Below are 20,767 nucleotides of genomic sequence, written 5' to 3'. Positions count from 1 at the left end.
TTATTTGAACAGAGATTTTCAAGCACCGTCCTCCGCTAAGTGGTTCCAGCCAGAAACAAGGGGAGACCTTATCAGCAAGGCAGTCCCAAGCCCTACGTTACAGGCTACATTTAGGAGACACCTAGCAACACTCTTTGTTCCTGAAGCTACAGCAAATCTGCTCAAATGACAGATATAGTACAACAAAAATAGTCATAAAAGCCATTCGTTTGTACAGCGCTTTATATCTTTGCAAGCCAAGAACCTCCTCTGTGCTCTTTTATACTGTTCTGACTAAGACAAGAAGACCTTTAAGTCAGTCCTAGTCTTGCCCAAATAGGAACTGCAGAAAAACACCATACACACAAGTAGGTGGTTAGCAATACCAACAGAGAATTAGCTATTCCCTCCAAGTCTTCCTGAGTGAAATACCAGTCCAGAAGCGCTCTGCAAGGTGTCTCTGGGGGTGGTGGGCTACAAATCACACTCCCAATACAACAACAAAGGACAAGCATTATCTCTTTAATTCTGAGAAATACCAACACTGCTCTCCAGTTCATTAAGAATGAGTTGTTAATGGCAGCTTTTCAATAGCATGCTGGCTTGGACAGCCCACACATTGATTCTGGATCTTACCCAGGCTGTCAAAGCTTGCAGAGATAAGTAAAATTGTGGGGGCAAATACCATTGCCAGCCAATTGTAGAACTGATCTAGAAAATGAGGGACCCCAATACTCAAAAGCTCTACAAGGAAGAGGCCAGAAAGTTACCAAGTAACACTCGAAATAAATTCTCCTTTATAAAACCCAAACTGATGTTTCAATTAGAAAAAGTAATGCATAGTTTAAGCCAGCTACTTACAATAATGTACGCTAGGATATATAAAAGAACTAGTCTAAATTATTTCTAAGGTATTACTGACTTGCTTTGAGGACCAGTAAAAGATAGGGATCCCAGAGCAATAAGAAATAGGGTATATGTCTGATAACAATAGTAGGGAAGTGGGAAATTACTTAAGTAGCAAGACAAACAATGTAGTTCTGATGCTTAGAAAGATTTGGATACATTGCTGGGGGAAAAGAAGAGTGATTTAAGTTAGGGGAGAAAGATAACTGATAGTCTGTAAGCCTCAAAACAATACAATGTTGGGTAAATGCCTTAATGAAGCAGCAGGTGCAGCTTATGTAAGTTTAACTACTGTTCAACATAACCTGGAGACTATAAATCCAAAATAATTAGTGTAGATAATGGTAACCACTGGAAAATTCACTTTCAGAAAACCAATGGCTGAGTATAAAAAAATAAACCAAAACAGAAAGGATTTTGGGTTGGGGCAGCTAGAAGTTGACCTGCAGCTGATTTTGTTTAGTTTATTAATTTTGGTGACCAAACACAGGCACCCTTGACACCAAACTAGGGAGGTGGTGGAGACGGGGAAAGGGGGCAGAAGTTGCAAGGAATATGAAGGAGATGATCCTGATTCTAAGTGAGCTTAAGAAATCAGGGGTTCTAAAACACACTTGATAACATCCATGCAAGTGAGAGCAAAACCAAATACCACAACTCTGAAAAAGATCATTAAATAAAAAACCTACCCACATGCAGAGCATCCATATTAAGAGTAACAAAGCAGAAAAGAGAAGCTATACAGGATCACAGACTAAAGAGTCATAAACCTGATATCCATCTTGAAAGCCAAATACAATCTGAGAAGGTGATAAGACTACTGAGCACACAAAGTTAAGCTGTTTCAAGTCTAGTCAACACCATTGTCCTAGCATTGAAATACCACATACATCATTCTTGTGTATTCTAAGGAACAAATCCTGAATATCTAGTTCTAAGATTACTAAAAAGAGAGTGATAACAACTGGAAGAAAAAAATCCCTTGTCTTCTTAATATAGTTATTTGACTTTCCAAGGGGTGTCTTATCTATCGTAAATGGGGGGAAAAAAGCAGTCTTTATGTATGAACTCATTTCTGTGACTTATTTTAGGTGACAGTGCACATTAAAAGATTTCTCCTTCCCTTCACCTTCCTTCCCCAAATAGAAAAATTCCTTGCAATTTCAGTTTCCTCTTTTCTTGATCTTCTTGTAAAATTAACATGGAATTTTTAAAATAGAATTGATTTCATACTCGACAGTACTACTGATATTTGTACTAATTTTACTTGGCAATTCACACTTTGCAGTTCATTTTTAACGGAGTTAAAATTTAAAACAAGGTTCAATGTGAGGATTTTTTCTTTCTAGACAGCACTTGCATTCTGACTCCAGCTGGTAGCATACCCTGTGTTTACACCATTAATGTAAAACAATTTACAATTTACTAACAGTTGTGTATGCACACAGTTATTTTGGATCTGTCACATGTGTATTTTAGGTTTGATTTTATTTTTCAGCTGTCCTGTGAACCAGCAGTAAAAGTCTAACTCATACTTGACCAAATCCAGTACATATTTACATCAGACAGACTTCAAGCAATTATTAGAGCTGGAGTGTCAATAGCCCATACTGAAATATGACACCATCTTTCAACCTTAGCAAAAATTCAGACTTCCAGAAACACTTGTTTAGATTTTAGACAGCCACCACGCCAATGCCTTCAGCAACATTCTTTTCTGCCAGTAATTTAATGCTAGTACATTATTCACATATACACATTAGTTTCTATGAATCCATTTATTGAAACTGAGTGGCAAACACACTCACACTTACAGCGGTCAGAAAGCCACAAACAGGCAGCATTCCCCTTTTCCTTTAAAAATACATATGCATATTTACTAGTTCAGAGATCTAAAAGCCAGAATAACATAAAGCTGTCTGAAAACCCAAGACTCCTTATATATCATGTGAAAATATTTGCTGAAGGACAGAACAAGACTTTCATTACACCTTCAGGGCTATTCCAAATCATCTGTGAAACCAGACCACGAGACTTGGGTCCAAGAGTCACACATGATAAGGAATGCAGAACTCCTCCACTTGCAGAAAGAGTACCTGCAGTACTGCAAGAGGAAAGGAGGTAACCACTGGCCTATGTACAAAAAAAGGTGCTATATCTCTAATACTATAGGCAAAGTGTTTTCAGATGCACTAGCTCCCATTTTCAGAAACAGTACTCAAAACATTCCAATTACCTAACTGGATGTATGGCAGATTTTGTAAAGGTTTAAAAGCAAACCTCACATTTGCATTTAGAGAGAAAACAAAGAATCTGGCAAACAAATTAGAGAAAAACATTAAACAACATAGTAAAAGTAAAACATCTTAGCTCCACAGATTAGCATATCCACCTGAACAGGGCAGCACAGTTACAACAAAAGGGAGATAAATGCTATTGAAAACAAGGAATAGCAATGATTTTACCATTGCCTTACAGAAGGCTGGCCTCTCTCCTAACATTGTATTTTCCATCAGGAAACAATTCCCAAAACTATTTGTGTCCTACATTTTATTATTGTTTGGGAACTTGTGAGACAGAACAAACAGTGGTGAGCTCTTAATTATAGCAACACTCATCTTACTGTCCAACAAGTCTTCACAACCACCAACTCCCAGGTATGATAAATAAATTTGTGAAGCCCCCATGCCTCCAAAAGACAAAGAAGTACTTTATGCAGAAATCCCAGTGATTAAAAGAGACAGTAGTAGTATTATTAATCTGTGGCAAGCTGGCAAATTTACAGGTCATGTCTCTTAGTCTAGCACTTCCATTTTCAGACAACAGGATTTCTACATATCAAGTATTTCTTTAAGAATGCTCTCTCTTAACCACAAAACACACAGAAAACAGAACAACATTGTATTAGAGAATAAACAGCTGTCCAAACATCTACTGGAGTCCAGAAAATAAATCCTACATCACTGTGAGGATTTTCAGTCTTGAAAACATTAGCCAGTGGCCTCAGATCACCACAAATAAAACTCCCTAGAACTTAGGTTTGCTTTTTGTTTTGGGGATGGGGTAGGGTATAGTCAAGCTTCTTTTTGAAAGTATTTTGTTGCAATAAAGATAATTTTCCATTAGACACTTTATGGCAAAAAAAGTTAGTTCATTACTGAATTTATCATTGTGTACCTATCCAAATACAAGAAAGCACCATCTGGTCTATACAAACACAAAATATTGGTCTATGTGTTACATTTTATATTGACTGTACTCCGTTACAATAAAGGCAAACGATTCTGAGGTTACTCCTGCTCTTACCTGATGTTGCCAGATCTATTGTTACCCTGTATACTCTGTATATCTGTATATCCTGTATACAAATCATGCATTATAACACATACTGCAAAACCCTTCAGACTAATAAAAGGGACTTAGGAAAATAATTATTATTAAACATTATTATTAAAATAATTATTATTAAACATTATTATTAAACATTGCCACTCAAACCAGGCAAAAGATTTCTCCAAATGACCACTGTCCAGTGTAACATGAAATACATTATTTTAAGCAAGAGAAAAAGTAATGTCTCTATGCTTCAATACATTTTAAATTTTGCTCCTATGAAACTCAAAATAAACCCTACGCACTCATGTATGCTCCTCTACCACAAAGTACAAACACATTTTGACATAGCTGTTTCTGATTTTTTTTGTACTACTTATCACTAAAAGCATTTCAATACAGTTCTTTAATTCCTTGTCAGTTGTAGTTACTGTACAAACACTATTTTTCAAACACAAAATAAAAATGGCAGGCCTGGTGCATTTGTGCTACACTAAACTAATACTGTAAGCCACAAAGTTAACTGTAAAAAAGGAATCAAATACAGATTAAATAAGAAAAATATGAAAACTGTTTATTTCAGCTGACTTGTCTAGTCATAAAAGCATAAAAGAAGGATATTTTTTAATTCATATCAGCCATGATCTGGACGATCCTGAGCTGCACCAACAATCCAAATGCCAAGCAAGATGTACTGTTTCAAAACCTCACCAGTCCATTTAGAAGAGAAGCACAACCCCTGCACAGGTATTAACAGAATAAAATTGTTTTATAGGTAAACTGTGTTTTCAGTTGAGATGACAGAACATGCAGCAGTCTCTATAAGGCTCACAGCTGGAATACGAACCCCAAACCTCAGCCTCAAGGATTGGTTTTATTTAAAAAAGGGAAGAGGAAAAATGTCAGTTCTTGACAGCTTACCAAAGGACAAAAAACCTTCTATTTCTCTCATAATAGAATTCTGGACCAAAAAAAAACATCTGTCAGGAAAAATACAAAAGCAGTAACAGTAGTCCTTTGGTCACAAAAGCGCAAGCAGCTTCTCTAGCACCCTCAGATTTTGTATAATGGCTGTGTTTGTTGACCCCTTCCATACCAAAATTTCCAAGTATGTACTAATACACTCCTGCAATTTCCCACATGCACAGTAAAGCTCTCTAAGGGTCTCTGAAGGTTTTCTACATTGATTTGCTTTGGAATCTACTCATTCAAGGGAAAGGCTAAATCTCTGTTTTCATTTAATAGGCAAAATTAGAAAACAGCTTAAATCCTGATTATATAAAAACATTAGAAGAAGGTCAGCCACAATCCTCTTTGCTTTGTAAATGAACAACTCCAGAAGTGTCCTCAGAGCACCGAGACCATTCAGTTTATTCTCTGGGGCCCCCTCTGGACTCGAGATATGTAACTGTACAACTATCCTAGAAAAAATGAAGAGCCATATTAGTTGGTGGACATGGAGTAACAGTTGAAATAGGTAACAAAAATGCAGTAGGCACACCTCTGGACATGTCAGTAGAGGTATCATTGATCCAGAGTAAGCTTAGGAGAGTTTAAGCCCTAACCATGACTACAGGAGCCCAAACTCTGGAATACTGTACATGCTGCAATGCCTTACAGCTCTGAAGCACCCACGGTTAGGTGACTGTACCAAACAGATAATCAAATATGAAAATCAAACCCATTTAAATACTACCTGGCATTTCTCAATTCATTGTAGAATTCCTTATATTGAAGACTATGAAGATATTTGTATCCATCAAATTATACTACAACACTCACCAAAAAAAAAAAAACAAAACAACCCCAGCAACATAAAAGCAACACCCATGCATTGACAGCATTAGGAATTATTCAGTACCACATGCAATTCTGATCTTCCCAATTAAGAAAAGCTCTTGCAGAATTAGGAAGTGTAAGAGAAAGGCAACAAAGAGCAAAAGATACTGGATTTCCTGATTCAGCAAGTCCTGAGATAGAATACATTTAAGTCTACAGCTACAAACCCATCCTCTCTTCCTCCATTTACATCTGCTGCTGTGCTCTGCCAGATGCAACACACCTCTGTAGAGGGAACTTTGATTTGACCAGAGTAAGCTAACTGGACTTCTGGATGAAGGACAACAATTAAATTTCAATCTATGAGAAAATGTATCCAACTTGTCCAAATATTTAACCAGCTCTTTGGAATACCTTTGTAATGTCTCCGAAGATGGTCAGGAGCTTCAACATTACCTTCTATATCCAAGTCATTTTAATAAAAGCAAAGCTAAAAACCCCAGATGAACCTTTAGTAATGAAAAAATGACAACTGCTTTACAAAATAATCCAAGAAAGAGCACTTGGCTCACAACTTAACTCTACAACAAAAATATTAAATAGCCACTGCATTTACCTGCTCTTCTCTCCCTCAAATTTTCAGTCATCTAAACAAATGTACCTCTGCTTCCCTTTTATAGTCAAGAACAGATACAAGGAGCAAAGATCTCCAATGCACACGCCTGTCCCCTTATACTCCTGTACAGCTAAGCATGTAAATGTTTTAAAAAATGCTATAAGCTTCTGATTCTAAATTAATCCCAGCGAACAAAGTTCTCAGGCTTTAGCTGCAGTCCATCTTTCTTCCACACAACCTCCTCGGTTGGAAGAGCAATTTATTTCAGAGAAGAGAGGTTAAAGCAGTTTTCCCTTCTCAGGAGGGAACAGTGCTCTGGTTCTCAACTTCAACCTTTCTCCTCCTCAGCAAACTTCTGCAAAGAGCTCTAACCTAAGCACCAGAAGGGAGAAAAAGAGGAATAAAAAGTTAAAGATATTCTGAAGAAAATAAATGTTGAAAAGCAGTAGAGAAAAATAAAGGAAAAAAGAGCACAGTAAGAAAAAGAACAAGAAATAACACACAGAAAAAGATTGTATTAAACAATGATTGTTCAGTGCTTCCTCATAATCTGAAAAATTATACCTATGCTACCACACAGACATACAAGCTTACTGCACTTCCGGTCTACAGGCTTTAGAAACAAATTACCAAGAATAAAGCAACAAGAGGAAGTAAGAACAACTGTGGCTGCTTTCCTAAGGTATCACTATCACACAAAGAAATCAGTCTTTAAGAGCAATGCCACACCAATAGTGACAAGGCTAACTTTAAAAAAATACCAAAAGAAGGGGGGAAAAAAATCAAAATATGTTGTCCTCTCCAGCATTTCTTGTGTCACAGCTACACAACCAGAAGCATCCAAACACTTCACATGTGCACGACAAAGTAAACAGCTTGGTCCAACAACCAGAAGAAGAAGCAGCTTTCCTGCCTTTCTTTTGTGTGCAGATGGAACGAAGGAACTAAAGGCTGGCCAGGCCAGCATGCTCTAAGGGCAGCCTTGGAGACCTGGTACATCCCAACACTCACAAACTATGGGACACTGATGTGGCTAAAGGAGGGGACTATTCCCACACGATCTCTGCAGGTTGGCATGCACACACACAGAGAAAATGCCAACAGCAATAAACCCAAAAAATCCACCATGTCACATACTAATTTAATTCTATCCAAGCAATTCCTCAACTTTAAAAGTCTTTGCCACCCTAGATTTGCCAGTTTAGAGAAACATCTCCTCTTGAATGTTTTCTAATATACATCTATAGATACAAAAATGTTACTTGATGAGATTTAATGATGAACCTTGCTTCTTCTCCTTTCATTTTCTATTGCAGGTGAGCAGGTATCAGAGACTACAGCTCAAACACATAAAGTCTCTGTAAATATGCTATGCATAAAGCCAAAGCTGATTTTTCAACTATGATGAATTGGAAAATTGAAAGCTTCTTTTGTTTTAAAAAAAAAATCTATAAACTGTAAAAGACTCTGTGAAAAGATCTATTAGTGGTATTAAAGGTCAATGTAATAAATAGCACAGCTTTGAGGTACCAAAGGCCTGTGTATTAGTAACAAGTCTTTACACAAGGAATTGACAGAATTAACTAGCGACTGATGACAAATTCATCTACATACACAGGGCAAAAGACTAAAGAGATCAACATAAAATCTACACACAGCAAGATTATTAGGAAGCACTACTTATTAATTGCATTACTATTACTGCTACAAAGACAACTGAGACTTCCCTCTTCCAAGGAGTCACATGGAAAAGACAAAGGGTAATGGGGACAAGTTGCTTCTGGGAAGATCCCAATTGGACATGAGGGAAAGTTTTCATACTGAGAACCATCAGCCACTGGAATAATTTCCCTAGAGAAGTAGTGTATTTCCCAACATCAGACACTTTTTAAGATTTGGAAAGACAGAGTGCTGGGTCATCGTTGTCTATAGAATTGTGCTTTTGCCAAGAAAGATTGGCCCAGATAATCCTTGAGGTCCCTTCCAACCCGGTATTCTATGCTAAAACTATGCATTTCCATTATGGTGTGTACAGACATGCATGCTATGTTCTATACATAAAAAACCATGACTAATGCCTGATGCTGATGGGATCTGTAAAGCTAACATCACACTGTCTAGTAGGCACTGATCTTAATCTTTCATCAAATGGAGCAGAGTTAAGTTGTGGGTTTGCATTATGCATAAGCAGTGAATACAATTAAGGCTGAAAAGCAAGCTGATCTTCTCTGATCTCAAGTGGAAAGTGTGAATTCTGATCTTCACAGGTGACAGCTCTGAGCATCACTCCAATTTACTAGTCAGCTTCCTTGAATCTGTGTTCCCAATAGAAAACTCGAAACACGTAGCTGTGGCTAATCTTAAACCACTACTATTTAAACAAGAGAACACCAATTAAGAGAGCAAAGCAGCTATTTTACTTCATCTGGCACAGAGAAATTCGGTTTTACAGCTCAAGAGGGGTACTGAAAAACTGGAGGAAAAAAATTACAATGCATATAAGAAGGGAGCAATCAAGAGAAGGAAGGAATTTGATCAATGAGAGTTATAAAAGGACTACCACTGAATGGACACCTTCTTGCTTTTAGGTAGTGAAATCATTTAAGAATTGTTCACCTCTGAATTGCCAGAAACACTGCCTTTGAAACTTTCTACAGAAATGTTGTATTTCAAGCTGATGCATCTGTTCAGAAGCATGAATTTAGGAAATCTCATGGTCAGTGCAGTTGTAGTAGTAGCAGTTCCATGTGTTCTCAAAACACTTTACAAATGAATAAAGTATTTTGCTCTCTACAGGTAAAAAAGCAGGGAAATAACACTAGTAGTCCAAATTTTATTGCTCTATTGTCTCTTCTGTCAGGGTTTTGCCAGTTTTTGTTTGTTGCTTCTTTGGTTGTGGGGGTTTGCTTTTTTTGGAGAGGGAGAGGGACTATTTATTTTTACTGGTTTCTTTTAGTTTGGTTTTTTCATTGTTGGGTTTTGGTGCTTTATTCAGTACATGAACTTGGGGTTTCTTATGCTTCCACGTCTGTGGAACTCACAAATTTCACATCCATTCAATGTCTTAGATTTATTTAATTGCTGATTCTTATTTCTCACCTGAAACAATGAAAATATTGAACTGCAAAATTGTGTTGCTATTCAAGTTTAAGAAGCACAGCACAATGTACTATAGCAATGTGCAAGTTGAACAATGCAAAAAAATCGAAACACGACAATTGCTCATTCTTCACCAGCCAGTCCCATAAACTATTAAATATAGCAGAATCAGCTGCTTTCCTGTTTAATAAACAGAAAACATCTTGTTTATTAATCAGTATACATGTGTAATCATACAAAATACTAAGTACATACTTACTAGTTCCAAGTCACACTACTACCACCTTAAGGGGAGAGGCAGGAAAAATAGAATAATGTATGTATTTCATCTATCAACAGCTCTCCACATTTATATGAGCTACAGAACTCAGTTTTACAAAACCCACAATTTTGAGGGCACAGGATTGCAGTGATTAAGCACCCAGACTTCTAGTGAGCCTCAAACATGCTATACTAAAATCCATGCTGTTAAATCCTTGCAATCATTTTAAATCCAGGCTAGGTAGATTAATGCTAACTTGGGTGTGCCTGACCATTCTGGAATCAGGAAGTTTGCAGACATAGCACGCCTCATTCTTGGCCTGCCTATTCAACAGGTGCCTGTTGCAGAAAAAGGGTATGGATCATTACAATCCATACTATTAAATAATCTTTTTGGACTAAGAAAAGACATGTCAAAGCATAAAACTCTCACCAGCTTAGAGATAGCCAAGAATTAATGAGATCCAGGCTTTCCTCTCTTCATTCACTCATATACACTTACCTTCTGAATATCCAACTCCTTCAGTCTCATACACAATGAAACGAATGCGAGACTTTTATTATGAACACCCATTCCCTATTAAAATGGACATATTTAGCTATTAAGAATATTATCCTGTTTTTCTGAAGGATCATATTGCAATTCTCCAGTTCTCAAATACATTAACTAACCTGTCAACTATCACGTACCAACTTCTACTAATTCACCACACTGTTTTTAAACATAAAAGAACATAAAAGTAGGCTAAGCACTTTCTACTTTTTTTTTTTTTTGCATTTAAAGATATTTACTGTAGATATCATTGCAATACCACACTACCAATACATTGCACAAAGCAATCACTAACTTGGGAACACACATGCATCCAATACATCCATTTTCTTTGACTCACAGGTGCATGTATGCACAAGTAAATGCATGCAAAATATAAAAGTGCACTCCTCAAGAAACACCCTTCTTTTTTTTATAAGGAGGCCAAGACTGTAAGCACTAATTGCATGGGTTCTTCCTAAATTTCTTCAGACTCCTCAGGGAAGCAACTTGAACTACAAACCTACACAGTCCTAATAACAGAAATCCTTTGTATAATCACCAACTAAACCTTGGGGAAATCTCTGGGGAAAAAAAAATTAAAACCTGCAAAATGTAAGGAAGGAACACAATTCTGTACATCTCTCCTCCTAGCCATTCACAGAAACAGTACCCACACAGCTCCTGCCTTCCTTTGCAGGGAACACAGCACTGTGTACTCTTAAACACATCCCTGAGAAAAAGCAAGAATCACCAAGGCAAACCTTTTCCACCTCAACCCCACCCAACAAAGCTTTTTTACTAGTGAACAAATGAAGCCACAGGGCTTCAAGCTGTCAACAGGAAAAGAATAGTACAGATAAAACCAACAATACGTAACTTAATGTCAACATCAGCCACTTGCACACAGTGGCCATCTCTTCCTCTTCCGTCCCCACAGTCCTCTTCTTCATTTTAAGTTCAGTTCTGAGGTTAAGTTTCATGAAGAATTTTACAAGTTTTAGTCGGCCAGCATCTACAGAACAATGTGGGGAATTAACAAAACTAATTTGATGCTCCTGAATGTTTTGCACCCAAATATTCTTACAAATCAAATTAAGATCTGCATTTGAAACAAACAAATATAAGCTTTATTGGAGTGTGATACTATTCCTAAAAAAAGCTGCTTGTTAATATGGTTATATTCAACTCCCAGCTGTAAAACCTGCTCAAGAATTTCAGTAAACAAGACTGGGTTTATAGGACCATGAGCCTACGTATTCATAAACAACCAGTAATCAAAACTGTTACTGAGGAAATAGATTAGGTTTTAAGTATAACTTTGTATTACTAGATTTGCTATAGTCTGGAATTTAAAAATTTTTTAAATTCCACTGAGAAAAATTTCCACTTTGAACAAAAAATTGCATGTGTATAATAAAAAGGAATTTACCAGCTTCCATGTTTCAGTGGTGTAACATGGTAACACCATCGGCAAAATGAAGTTTAATTACCTCATCATTCTTTACAGACAGTATGTGACAAGAACCCTAGACTGTGGAATCCAAACAAAGTAGGGGGAAAAAATACTCATTTACTTTCCATAAGTTAAACTACTAAGACTGCTCTTCATAACTCAAGACAGCTTTTTTTCACTGTGCATGCCCCACTACAGTGCTCATTAGTATCATCATTCTAAATAGCCTCTTGGAACCACAAACTTCATTTAAAAAAATATATTTTTTTTTGTATGTTGCGAAGGACATGGACACTATTTTCTCCTCTGTGGTAACTTTGAGAGACATATATCGAAAAAAACCCCAATAATGATTGTGTGTAAAAATCAACACTAAAGATGATGTCAAATGAAAAGGTAAAATTCCTCAAGGGAAAAGACAAAATAATTAAAATAGCCTTTTCCAAGGGCCCTGCTAGATCTGTGAACAATTATATTTGTTTCCAGTATATATGTCCTCTAAAAGGTTTTCTCACTACTAGAAGTCAAATGTCAGAAGCTCAATCTCTGCCAACACAATGCAGCTTATGCTGACAGTGTTTCAGGAGGAGAGGTTTAAACTGATGCTTTTGATACAACAACATCCTTCAAGGCAACTGCAACAACTACAGGGCAGATTCTCTCACATAAGAAAGCTATTTGTTTGTTTTGACATCCAACAGACTGATAAATCAATGTTACAAGGGAGGGTTTTTCCTTTGGCAGAAATGTTTTTTTCACTTTTACTTCCAGACTGAACTTCCTTTGCCTATCCTACACCTATAGGTTTCACTAGGTGTTAATAAACACATGATTAAAACATGTTCAATGGAGGGGGTTATGTTTTTACATCCTCGTTGCAAATCTGCTTCGACTAATCTTAATTGAGATCTCCAATTTTGTTCTCCCTGCAGTCCATAGCAAATCCTGGTCACCTCCCTCCACGCAGCACTACTGCTTGCACAACCTGTTGAGTTAATTCAGGAAGCTGATCCATCCGAAAACAAATCCAACCCCGCCCATCTTTGCAAAACCAACACCACTGCTCCCCATCTCTTGTCCTTCCACACCCCAAACCCACACACTGCAATGTTCCAACCTTCTTTCAATACCATCTTGAACCAGGTCATTACAAACCTGTCAAGGAGTTGCACCTGGTACAATGCAAATGGCAAGGCTGCATGGGCAAAACTGCAGCATCTCACACTTGCTGCATCCATTTTACCTTTTAATTAATTACATTACTCTGTGAAAGGACAGATCATATACTAAAAGCCAGTCTTTTTCAAGGATCAGGCACATGCAGAAGGATCATCCTTTTCTTTCTTACACCATGAGTTTAGTTTCACAAGTGGTTAAAAGAAACCACCTACAAGAACTGCTGTGTTTCAGAAAATGTGACAAAAGCAGGCATTCTGTCACAGCCTGAACACAGTCCAACCTGCTTTTGCAAACCCTTCTACACATACCTAGTAGAAGAGGGGGAAAAAGGGCATAGCCATCTAGTTCCCTTGCATGTACCTGTGGAAAAACACTGATGTATAGTGGAAGCATTCAGCAACAGCCTGGGATAGAGTCTGGCACTCTGTGGCAGCCAGCCCACCAGGGTAAAGCATCCTGCTGGAGACCACCCCTTGTACACTGCAGGAAACATTACACACTATCAGCAGTCAAACACAACAGAGTTTGTGACAACTAGCAGTACTCCAAAAGGTCAGAAGGTACAGAAAGCAGAACATGCACTCTTACCTATCCAAATTCCTGAGAAAGCAGACACACGCAGCTTCAGCAAAAACTCCCAGTGGACATCACAATCTACTTCTGATGAATCATACCACAGTGAAACCTAGAAGCAAAAAGATCATGGGCATGAACAAAATTTGAATGGGAAGCAATCAAATGAAATGCTTTTCAAAAGGTAAAGGGTATTCCGAAAATTCTGTTTGTGAGGAGCCAGAAGCAACAATGAAGGCTTACAAAACTGTGAATCTATAGATTTTTTTGCACGTAGCTTACACATCTGAGGAAGCCTGTATGATAATTTTCTCACTACAACAATCCCAACCCTTCTTTTATCACCCCCTTCTCTGAATCGTTATTTTCTTCCAGAACACATTCTGCCAGGCATTTAGAGATTAAACACACATTTGGCAACGCCTGAAAGAAAGGGGACATTTAGCGCTGTGGCCCACTTTTTTCCCCCTCACTACTCAACATAAAGTCTGTAACACATGCCAAAAACAAGGGAGAGCAGGAGTTTTTATCTAAGTCACCAGCTGCAGTACCGTAAAATGTCTCCAAGTGTGGAAGGAAATGTAAAGGTTTCAGAGCTGATCCTTCCTATTTACCAGGTCCTGTAAATTATAATCTGTATTTTTTCAGAATTACACTTAACATCTGATCTCTGTCTATTGCTACAGAAGGCTTGCATCTCCAGATGATATGAGGCCTCTAAAATTAGACCGGGCAAACAGATGTAACCATGGAGATTTATGCTGCAGTCCCAAGAACTCCGCAGAGGCACAAGCTGGAGGCAGAGCACATACTGCCAACGAATTTTTGTCTACTCTACTCCCACCAAGCTCACGTGTTAGAGAAGATGTACAGTGAATCATATCAAAGAGAGACTAAAATCCAGCTCTAAGTAAGGAGTCTAAAGAAAAAGACCTAGATTCTTCTCCAGCCTGGTTTTCCCCAATCCAGTTCACTGCACAGCTGCATGAGCACCTGTGCTAACATGAGGCAGAAAAGGTATCAGACAGGAGAAGCAGAGAAGATGGTTCCTTTCAGCTGCAACGGCAGCATGAACTGCACATAAAACCACAACACTAGGGGCTATGTGCAATAATTGTTGCTGCAATTTGATAGGTTGATAAGCAAATTTTAAGCCATCCATTGAAAAAATTGAGAATACCTACCTAGTGGCAAGAACACTAACATTAACAAAAATTCTTTAAGAAATGCCAAATAGCATTATCAATAGAACTCAAGAAAATAATTATTGCTATCTTTTTTGAGCAATTAAAAATACAGCTGAGGGGTTTTTATTGTAAGTTTAGGCTTATTTAGAAAATATTGTGTGAAATTAAGACCTTGGTGAAATGAGAAGCATCAGCAAAAGAGCTGCAGTACACAAAAAATAATAATGCAGTGCGGCAAAAGCAGTTTATAAAAGGCAGAGAGAACTAAAATCATGTTTAAAATAAGGCAACGCTCCCAGAAGAGCTTCATTTTAACTTTCATATTGTCAACAAACTGAGTCTGCCTTCTTCATAAGAATCACATTCTAATTCTAGGATAGAAAAGCTCAATTATAACTTAGTCTAACAAAGCAAGTGTAAGATTTAAAGTCTATTTGTTTGTCATTGCAGCTGATATTTTGGCAAATCATTCGGGTAGAATGTGAAACAATAATTTCCACAGGTAGTGAATGGCCTTCTGGTTAAGAGAACCATTTCCTTTTTCTTAGGGTAAAATTCTTCACAAATGCAAGCATTACTAAGATATATCACAATTCTGACCCAGAACTCTTCATTTCCTTTGGTATTAAATTATAGACCTGCTGTGTAAAGATGATTTTTTTTTTTTTTTTTTGTTAAAAGATTGCCTGTGAAGCTCAATTGTGATCAATTGTGATTGGAAGGACCGCCTACACAGCAGAGAGAGTGAGAAAACACACACTTGTAGAGCTGAAAAAACATCACTGTAGGTGTATGTAAGGAGGGAGAGAAGAAAGAACTTGATTCTACTGAAAAAGGCTATTTTCTGACATCACCCTTGAACGAACCAAAACGTGTTAACTGAAGACAATTCAAGGGCTGTTTGCTGTGTTTCAGCTATCAATATGCAGTACTACAAGCAAGAGGAGGAATCCTTGCAGATTCATCCCTCTGATCTCAGAATCTGCCGCCTACCCAAGGAATGCTTCACTTCCCCCACTTCTCTGCCACAACCTGCAAAAGCTGTTCTCATAAAACAGCAAGTCACCTGCAGAAACAACAGTTCAAAGCTTTAAAAGTCTTACATAATTAATAACATTAGAAGTATTGAAATTGTAGAGAAAGCTTGTTCAAAAACATAAGGAGAGAGAATGCTGTCTAAAAACACTAAGAGTAACTAGCATTTAATCTCAGCAGAATGTGACAGTATTTGAAACTGCTGAAAAAATAACCACAAGAAGTTCAGATCTCTTTCTCATACAGATTTATAAGAAATTCTTTTCCTCCCTAGCCTAGATAGCCTTCAGTCCCTTCATCTCCTAAGAGACGTAAGCAGGCCTTTCAGGATGTCCTATTAATGAAATTTGATTTTCAAAAGAAAGAAGGAGGAAGCATCAGTGGAAAATACCCTTCTCAGTTTACCTTTGGAAGGCACCACCTATGAGCACTGTAATTCCTAAATAAAGAAGTCTCTATGAAGTGTTCTCATGCCATCATAAACATATGAACATATTTTTATTAGCTCTGTCTTTCTCTTCAGAATAAAAACAAAAGGCTTTTGACATATGGGCTTTGGCTGATTATTACCACAATTACTACCAGGGGAATGAAGACAGCCAGGACGAGTTTCACCAGAGAACTTCAATAAACATGAGATGATTCATTGCAGGGAAAAGATGCTGCTTCTCCCATGGCGTTGGACATCAGCCTACAACCTATTTTGCAACCAGTCACAAGGAGACAGAACTTCAGCACCTAATTCCCCTGAGTTTTTGGGCTGGTGACTTGAAAGCCCAATATCTAGCAGATGTCTGAATTCCTGCACCCACAGAACACTGCCACAGCAGAGAACAGCCCACAGAGCAGTACTCCTGAGAAGCCATCTGCAACCAAAGCTTTCACAGGGTCCTAAGCTTCATCTCCAATCAAACATGCTGTCACTGAAGACGATGAATGACAGAAACTGATAAATAACATTACTACAATGTAAACTCAACTCTTCTACAACTTTTCAACTATATGATTGTTAAGGACTAATGCCTATTACACATACACCTCAAACACAGGCAGGACAGGATTTTGAAAAGCATCAAGCCTGACCTGACCTAAACTATATGGCAAGCAAAAGCAGCACACTCAGCAGAGTCACAACTAACTTGTTAAATTGCTTATGAAATGCTCCTGAGACTCAGTGAAGCACAAATTCTTCTGAGACAGAAAGACAGATAGGGATGAAGTACCAGTGGGAGCTATACAACTCACCAGCAAAAGAACCTCCTGAAAAAGGAGAATCTGAACCAATGAATATGAAATGGCAAAAAAACAGAAACAAGAAAAAAAATAGGGGGATGTAGAAACAAGCACGAAAAATAATAGTCTGTAAAAAGTTCTAAGAATTGAAATCCCTCATTCTAGAAATGGTGGAGTTGTTTATTAAACAAGATGTGTAGATTACTAGTAATCTTGGAAATTATAGCCATCTTGACTTTCACCTTGGTGAACAGTGAAGTACTATTGGGGACATTAATAAAACCTCTCTCAATACTAATCAACATGTAATTCCAATACACCAAAAATACATTAAAACATTACACAACAAATTAATCACACACAGAAGTTAAGAAAGTGTATCCTGTCATGCTGGGCTTGTCAAGTTAAATAACACTTGCTTCAAGAGTCATGGCCAGAATAATCGGATCACTTGTATTCTCCATAAACTTCACTTTTAGGTAAAAAATGAAGTTTTATTTCTTCTTAGTGAGAACAGAGTAGCTCAAAGTAGTTTGGAAGGCTGTCTTTTACCTTCAGACTTTAAGACCTCCAGTCAGACTAAAGTTAGTAGGAAAGGCAAAAAGCTAGAAGACCACAGAGGGCTGTCAGAGCATACTCTGCTGCTGCTGACATCAAAATTCAGAGAGAACATTTACCTTTTGCTTTTCAGACACGAAGACATTCAGGAGTTTCTCAGAGATATGCTACTGACAAGGAAGTAAGCTGAACTAGTTAAACCTTTTAACTTTCTCATACTCTTTCATAAAATGGCTCAGGTTTGAGGAGTGTCTGGGTTTTCCCATTTTATGTATTTTTTTTCTCTCAAGGGTAGACTAGAAGTCTGAAGCAGATTTACAGCCTGATAAGAAGTTAAATACCTTTGACACCATAATTATACAGTATCACTCAAAATTAGTACCATTGCATTTAATTCATTAACTACTCTGCTGCCATGTCAACAGGAGTCAATTACTGGCATTCTTAACATTTTTCTCAAAAGCAGTAGTGAAAATTTCATTTAAATTAATTTAACAGGAAGAGGCTTCTTCTGATGTTCACAACATCATTCTCCTGAATTAAGTAGTAACTTTTCCTGATTATTCACAACCACCATGGCTTGCAGACTTCTGTGCTGAGGGCAGTTTTTCTAGCCTCTAGTTTTTCTACAGTGTGACTGCAATAGCATACAAGTGGCTTAATATTTACCTTTACTAACTGTACATTCTACAAGTAAAATACCGACACAAAGAGGATGCTGCCAAATTGAAAGAGCTCCTTGTCTATGAGCTAATGGTTACATCCACACTTGGACTAACTGAAATGAAACGTTGAGTTTACAGAGCACAGCCATGAAAATGTGAACTTTGGAGTTAGTCTTGATAACAGTAAGCACTTTAATGCAAGGAATGCAAATAGACAGTTCATAATGAAGAAAACCATCAACAAATAAAGAGTTTACTTTTCCCCCCTTACATTAGGTAATGACCCATCCTTCATACTAATATTACCTCTTTAAAAGTTAGGTTTTCTCTTCCTATAAGTAATTATTTTACTTTTCAGTCTAGCAGTCGCAGCTAAGCTACAAAAGAAGGACAGGATTTTACAGCGCAGAATGAGTTACTGCTGCCAAAGACAGAACTAATAATCTGTCTATGGCAGAAAATACTGGAGAAACATTTAGAAAGGGCAAATTCAGCACAGCATTTGCACATACACAGTCTGAAAACTCACTACTTTTCCATTCTGCTTTCCCATCCCTTCCCCCAGATAATTTTAATCCATCTGTCTGCTGTTAAAAGAGACTGAGCTGGTGTCTCAACTGGTGACTGGTGACTTTGGAATTTTAAAGCTGTTTGTCAATAAAAACAGAGGAAGCACCATAGAGAATATGCTGCTGTTAGGATGGTTTTACAGGTTGATAAGTGTTCAAAGTGTCTAGCAGATAAGGTACATACCATTAAATAAAATGTAAAGAAGGGGAAATCAGGACAAGAGAGGGACAATGAGCTGCCAGGGTCATCCAGCAGTCAAGTGTTCATCAAAAATATTGGTCTTCCATCTTCTACCACCCAAGGCAAAAGCAAATGACCTCTATATGAAGGCTTTTCAGCAACACTTTGGCAATACACAAACTTTAAGCAAAAACATTAGCTTTACAAATTAGGTGTCCAAAACAAGAAAGCAAAGAGCAACCTAACAGTGAACAGAGTAAAAGCCATGAAGTGCCATCATTGAATACGTGTCACCAAGCAACACATGAAATCGCATTTGCCCCATCTTTCACAACATACTGGAAGATTGCAGAAGCTCCATTACTTGACCCTTTACCACCAAAAAGGCATTTAAGCCAGGAGTATCCAAATGTAGATTCTGGTTAAGTGCATTTGTGCTGCAAGCATCACTTGTGTTAGTCTCCAGCCCCCTTTACAGCACACCAGCAATATCCAGCTGCTACAGAAGGAAGCTTCCCAGTCAAAAGTTGTATAGATGCTTACTGCCTGTAAAATTCACTAAAAGAGGTATTAACTACATACTATAGTTTCAAAATATCCAAGACAATATGAAAAATTACACTGTTAAGGAGAATTTATTGTCTTCAAAAGCTGTGAAACTGTATCAAACTGAAAATCCTAGTAATCTCTAAATTTCACACTCCACAAATAATATCTTGTATCCCTAACTGAAAATTCAACTATAATAACAAGACACAATTCTTTAGCTAGAAAGCTTTTTGCACATGCAACCAAACTTGTGCTCTGCTGCTACAAAGCTCCATTCAAGGGGGAAAAAATTTCATCTACAGGGTCTTTGAGATAAAGCAGAACTCATTATTTCCATCCTACAGAAAAAGTCAAAAGTAAGATATTCCAGATAATCTCTCCTGCATTTCACAGAAACTGATCATCTGTTATTCTATAAAACAAGCACCCTACATCTCCATTCCCATTTAATTTACTTGGCAGACTTGGTGATTTCCATTAGAGCTGAGGTTTCTCTGCCCATTCAAGGACCTTCATGCTTTTTGCCAGACTAAGATAACATTTAAAAGGATTCTTTGTTTCCCCAGCAAACTTGCAAACTGTTTTGCACTCTTCTCAGTAGACAGCTCATTTATTCACTGTTCAAGATATAAAATATTTCACAGTTGTCCTCTTGGTCACACAATGCTTCAGGAAACAAGAAAAAGTATTCTTCTGCCTGCTTAGACAGCATCAATATTATTACAGCTTGCATTAAAAAAGTTTTGTGAAGAATTTATTGAAAACAGGCAGTCTAGCAATTCAACCACATGTCTAGAGCTCCACATAATTTAAACAAGCAATTTTACTTGTCTGCTTTGCAATTTTCCTATTAATGAAAATAATATTTACCTCACAGGGGGTCAGAACGATTAATTTCCATGAAGAACTTGAATCTAAAGCAGAGGATAATTTGATAGATCTCCAAGGAGAAAGGGTAAAGGAAAAACAAATTAGATTTTTATACTTGGTTTCAAATGAGAAAATATTTGAATTGCAGCAGAACCAGCTACTAAATATTAGTAAAATTGCACATTAAAAAGAAGAAAATTCAGTGCT

The 20,767-nt window shown here is 37.4% G+C and overlaps 1 protein-coding gene across 4 annotated transcripts in view; it reads right to left on the bottom strand.

Annotated features, from left to right (window-relative positions):
• SIPA1L1 (signal induced proliferation associated 1 like 1) overlaps positions 1-20,767 on the bottom strand; it is a 200,608-nt gene that overhangs the window by 120,612 nt on the left and 59,229 nt on the right. For all 4 annotated transcript variants that reach the window (XM_031065729.1, XM_005417549.2, XM_014310981.2 and 1 more), the window contains exon 2: positions 13,729-13,825. The gene's annotated coding sequence lies outside the window, so the exon portion shown is untranslated. The remainder of the gene's footprint in view (positions 1-13,728; positions 13,826-20,767) is intronic.

This window comes from Geospiza fortis, unplaced genomic scaffold, assembly GCF_000277835.1.
Source record: "Geospiza fortis unplaced genomic scaffold, GeoFor_1.0 scaffold54, whole genome shotgun sequence".
Taxonomy (NCBI): domain Eukaryota; kingdom Metazoa; phylum Chordata; class Aves; order Passeriformes; family Thraupidae; genus Geospiza; species Geospiza fortis.
Note: the sequence above shows the minus strand (reverse complement) of the source record. Positions and strands in the feature narration are given on the sequence as shown.